The sequence below is a fragment of the Halichoerus grypus genome, chromosome 3, assembly GCF_964656455.1.
Source record: "Halichoerus grypus chromosome 3, mHalGry1.hap1.1, whole genome shotgun sequence".
Classification (NCBI taxonomy): Eukaryota; Metazoa; Chordata; class Mammalia; order Carnivora; family Phocidae; genus Halichoerus; species Halichoerus grypus.
In genome coordinates, this window is record NC_135714.1 from 156261003 (window position 1) to 156266936 (window position 5934).

At 40.4% G+C, this 5934-nt stretch overlaps 1 pseudogene; it reads right to left on the bottom strand.

Moving 5' to 3' along the window:
- Positions 1-211: 211 nt before the first annotated feature.
- LOC118531645 (dynein light chain 1, cytoplasmic pseudogene) lies at positions 212-513 on the bottom strand (annotated as a pseudogene).
- Between the last annotated feature and the right edge of the window lie 5421 nt (positions 514-5934).

The window sequence follows — 5934 nt, forward strand, 5'->3', positions numbered from 1 at the left end:
TTGAGTAGAAAAAATATGAGGAGAGAGGTATGGAATAGAAAATAAATATTAATGTAAGCTATTTTGCTAACTGTTTTATAATCACAACAAATTCGTACAGAGAATGTCCTATACAAAACAACACAATAAAGGTTCAAAGATCAAGGTATTCCCTTAGGCAAGACTGAAGATTTCAGTATTTGAAATTTAGACTGCAGTCCTTGTCTTTGGATGGATCACTGGGTGTGTGACACAGTTCATGATTTTAATCAGATTTGAACGGAAGAATGGCCACTTGGCCCAGATAGAAGTAGATGAAGTGTTTGGTTTCATGTATCACATAACTACCAAAGTTTCTCACCATGATGCAACCCCAGGTGGGATTGTACTCCTTGTCAAACTCCTTTTTAATATGGGCCACAATGTCCTTCTCTATGCTATATTTCTCCAATGCCTGAGTTGCACATTTCACCCAGTCCTGCTGCATCTCCTCAACATGTTGGCATTTTTTATCAGGGCCTTTTGGTTGCACATGGTTACCATGGAATAGGGGCTAGTCAATAGCAATGGTCTTGGGGGGTGGGGAGGAGCTGGTGACACTCAGACCCAGCAGGAGCTGCCCTCACTTGGGTCTTTGTTTATATTCTTTAATAAGTTGAGGAACTCCCCCCTATTCCTAGTTGACTGAGATTTTCATCATAAATATTTGTTGAATTTTGTCAAATGCTTTACCTGCATGGTATCATCATATAATTTTTCTTTAGCCAGTTAATGGGATGGACTATAATAGTTGATTTTTTAATGTTGGGCCATCCTTGCATATCTGGAATAAATACCACTTGGTCATGTGTATAATTCTTTTTTCTACATTGTTAGGTTCTCTTTACAAATATTTTATTGAGAATATTTTAGCTATGTTCATGAGAAATATGGGTTAATAATTTTCTATTTTTTTGCAACGTCTTTGTTAGGTAATAGGGTAATACTGGCTTCATAGAATGAGTTAGGAAGTATTTCCTCTGTTTCTATCTTCTGAAAGAGATTGCAAAGAATTTGGTGTAAATTTCTTCTTTAAATGTTTGGTAGAATTCACCAGGGAATGCATCTGGGCCTGGTGCTTTATGTTTTGGAAGATTAGTAATTCTTTTTCTTTTTCTTTTTCTTTTTTGAGAGAGCAAGAGTGCATGAGCATGGGGGGGGGCGGTGGGCGGGGTAGGAACAGAAAACGAGAAACAGAGCATGAGTGGAGAGGGAGGGGCAAAGGGAGAGGGAGAAGCAGACTCCCTGCTGAGCAGGGAGCCCAATGCAGGGCTCCATCTCAAGACCCTGAGATCATGATCTGAGCCGAAGGCAGATGCTTAACCAACTGAGCCACCTAGGTGCCCCATCTCAACAATTTTTTTTTTTTAATTTATTTGACAGAGAGAGACACAACGAGAGAGGGAACACCAGCAGGGGGCATGGGAGAGGGAGAAGCAGGCTTCCCGCGGAGCAGGGAGCCCCATGCAAGGCTCAATCCCAAGACCCTGGGATCATGACCTGAGCCGAAGGCAGACGCTTAACGACTGAGCCACCCAGGCACCCCATCATCTCAACAAATTTTAAAATGGATTGTTGAAGTACTCTTATGATGGATGCTTTAAAATCCTTGGTGGTGGTGTCAGAGAATTCCAACATCTAATTCATCCCCATATTGGAGTCAGTGGATTATCTTTTCTCATTCAAGGTGTGTTTTTTTGACTCTTGACACAACATTTTGTATCCTGGACATTTTGTCTAATACGTTAGGAGCTATAGGTCCTGCTTATATCTTTTATTTTAGTAGGAAGTTTGTTTCCCTGTTTAGGTTTAGCATTCAGGTCTTGGGCTACTTTTGTGGGCTGTGGTTCCAATGCGTGTGCATTTGCAGTGTTCTTTTGGATTTTTTTTTTTTTTTTGGCTTCTCTGATCCCTCTGGGGCTTCCTCAGGTCTCTGGTTGTGGGGATAGAAAGGGTTTCTCAGGGGCGCCTGGGTGGCTCAGTTGGTTAAGCGACTGCCTTCGGCTCAGGTCATGATCCTGGAGTCCCAGGATCGAGTCCCACATCGGGCTCCCTGCTCAGCAGGGAGTCTGCTTCTCCCTCTGACCCTCCTCCCTCTCATGCTCTCTGTCTCTCATTCTCTCTCTCGCAAATAAATAAAAAAAAAAATCTTAAAAAAAAAAAAAAAGAAAGGGTTTCTCAGGCCAGGATCCTGGCGTCTCTATGTTGAGATCCCCCAGCTGGTGTTCTGTGTCTTCTCTGGTGTCCCTGAATATGGAAGGCATTTCCTGAGCTTGCAGGGTCAGAGTCTTCTCAGGTTGCTGCTTATTTTGTTGCCGCATCCCTATAGCTCGTTCCAACCACCCACCTTGGTGCCCTCTGGAGAGTGGGATTGGCCAGTTGCTATGGCTGAAACCTTCCCACTGGTTCTACCTGTTGACCTTGGTGGCTCCCAGTAGGAGAAGGAATATCAGGAGTATTAGGCTTGCAGTGCCCAAGGGATAAAAGAGGCTTCCCAGACTAATTGTGGTAAGTGTGTCCCTCATGTCAGTTCTGGCCCCCTGCCTCAGTGTATCTCACCAATGCAGGCATGTGGGGACCAGTGGGGGGGAGCACTTTGCCTTGCTTTTTTTTGTTGATGGGACTCTTGATTGTTTTGTCCTGCTAGTGGTGTCAGGCTCACTCATGTTGGCAGAGGGTCTCCCATTCAATCCAGGAAAAGAATGAGTTTACCTGGGCACATTTTGTTGCCAGTTTGGCAGTCAGGAAATGCTGGGTCTTGATGACCTTCCTCTTTTGGTTGAGGGAGGATGCAAGACACCTGACCACTGCGCTGTTCCTCCAGTCCTGGGGTTCCAAACCAGCTTGCCTTCTCCTTACTACCATTCAGACTTCTCCTTGCTTATTTTCATTATTATTTTTTTGCATTATTTCCAGGGTTTATAGTTGTGCTTGGGAGGATAAACAGGGAAAAATAGATCTGAGTCATTTGTCAGGCTGGAAGTCCTACCATAATGTTTTTACTAACAACTTAGAAATTGACCTCTGAAAATATTTCACAAATGCAGTAGGTTAGTTTCTGTGCCTTATCACACCAAATGGTCTGAGAAATGAACATAGTATAGAGATACATATTATTTTAATGTGATTAATCCTCCATAGGTTTAGACACATTTATGGCTAGTACTGGTTTGCGAAGCAAACCTTAGAATTAAATAGAGAAAAAGCATTTTTCTCTACAGTGACGATATATGAGGTTTCCCTCCTGATGAACACAAGAAAAAATAAGCTAAATTTCAATACGAACATATGTCTGTCCTCTCAAGACAATGTATCTAAAACAACTTACAGAATTTCTACAAGGTTTTTTAGATACAAAACTTCATTATTAAAATCATATACACATGGTAAAACTATGCAAACCAGTGATGTGATGCTGTATCAGGCTCCCAGCACCTCTCTTGACTGAAATTTACAACTGGAATTAATTGTAGGTGACTTTGGCTCATGACTGTGTAATTTATTCCAGGCTAGAGGTTTCAGAAACAAAGCATCTTCATCTGTCTCTGTCTCAGCCCTCCCGAGAGGAGCCCATTTATCAGGCTTCTTTATTGATTTCTTGTTTGGAGAAGTGATGCAACACATACTAGATATCCAGATAAATTAGTGATTATCACCTCCTTTGCATAGTCCTGAATTTCAAAAACCCATATGCATGTATGACATATATCATTCTGTTATAGATGAATACTTTATAATACCTAGCAAGTGTCTTATCACCTAAAACATACATACACAAGCACACATATGCCATCCTACTGGCTTTATTGGTTTAGAAATGGAAATTATATTGACAGGTTATTTTTGATATCCCTTATGTGATAATTTAGTTAACATTAATTATCATTGTGATATGTAATTGTATTTATGCATAAGCTATTTGAATATTTTTCATATTGTCAATTAACATTTTTTTCAGCACACTTTTATATTCATGACCTTGTTTTGTTCTTTTCGCAACTCTGCTTTACAAAGTATCTTCATTTTGCAGATGTGCAAGCTGAAGAGAAGTGTAGAACTTATTTTTATTAAGGTCAAACAGTTAACTTTTAGCAGCCTGGAGACCAGAATATAGATCTTCTGACTCCAGGCTCTTTGCAGTAAACATCAATCCCTCTGTGACTGAAGTCCAAACACAGGACGAAAGAAAACAGAACAGAATACAAAAGGAGTTATTTCATGCTGCATGGAGAGGTGCTGTTTGTAACCAGGAAGCACTGCTAATTACCAGCCTGGTGTTAATTACTGATCTGTGTCTAGTTTATGACTAAACATTATTCAGCCCATGCTGATTAATTCTGATATGAATCAGATCATTTCATCATTGGCTAAAATTCACACTTTGGCCGTACCTTTGTGAGTAGTCTCGAGTTCATACACCCCACATACAGGGACTGTTTGTAGTTAACTAAAAAAAAAATTATGGTCCATAGGAATCTAATTTCTAAATTGCCAAAAATGCATAGAAGATTATTACATAGAAAATGATGTTAGACTAATTAAAAGCCAATTAATCCAACTCCATTCAGAATCCTGTGCAGAACAAGAGACTAAATTTAGGACCAATTCTTTGTATGCTCAGATTTAACTAGAGAATCCATCTTCACTTTATATGAACAGTATAATTTTCTTTGTTTATTCAACATGCTGCATTATTCGTTTTATTATAAAAATTGTCTACTCGCAAGGTTTTCAAATAATTGAGTCTATTTGTTTCATTTCTCCTGATGTATTAATATTTTCTTTGCATGGTACTTTAGAAAATATATGGCCTAGAAAGCAGCCTAATTCTTGTCACAGCTGCAACCTTACTGAGGCAGAAAATTTGGCATTTATATAAAATGAAACCATCTCTAATGCTTTGTCTGCCCTTCTAGAATCCCCTTTGTTTAATCACCATGTTTGGAGCTTATAAAAGGACTGCTTTCGGGAATAAGTAGATAGAAATGTGGGGATGCTGATGTGTGAATAAAATGGTGATATAAAAGAAAATTGATTTTGTTCCTTCTTCAGCTGAAGTCTGTGGAGGTTGCCCTGCCTTTCACTGATAGCTGCCTGGGTTAGTCTCTGATTCGTGAATTACAAGCCTGACACCCACCCCCCCTTCCCGCTCCCAGACCAGGATTGCCCTGCTCCACGTTTCCATGGTGCTGAGCTTCCCTATCATAGCACATTATTGTTATTGCTTATTGTGTCTTCCGAATCCTCTGATAGACACACGGAGTCAGGGACACTGCCTTGTTTCCCATTGTGGCACCAATATCTAGCACAATGCAGCCACATGGCAGCCCTTAATAAATGTTTGTTCAAGGAAAGAACGAAAGCAGTGTAAAATTTGAGATCCTGGCCACTCTCACTCAGACACTGAGGACTTGGCCTCAATATACATGTGGATGCCACCCTTCAGAAACAACACTCTTGTGCTCCCTTTGGTAGTACCAGCATCTAACTCAATGTCTGCAATATGTTAACCGCTTGATAAATGTTGCTGAAGTAACTGAAGTACCAAGTGCTCATCTTGGGAGGGAACCAGTTACTTGCGGATCAGATCTGGAGACTCTCTGGTGATCACATCACTAAGAATTGTCTTCTGGACGGTGTAAGTGTAGGGAACAGGCACATCTACCTGTCAAAGACATTTCCCTGATGCATAAGTTAAACAAAGTTTACATCCTTATACAATTTTCAGCCGAGTATAAACTAGACACCCTAATAAATTCAATAGTTCAATTCTGATTTTCCTGGTACCGTATTTTTTGATGCTATCCATAAAGAATGCAGTCCCAAGTTAATTTCTGAACATCCTTCATTTTGATTCTGAAATCTGTCACACAGTGAAAAACAGCGACCCCTTGGGCATGGTGGGTTTTATGTCTC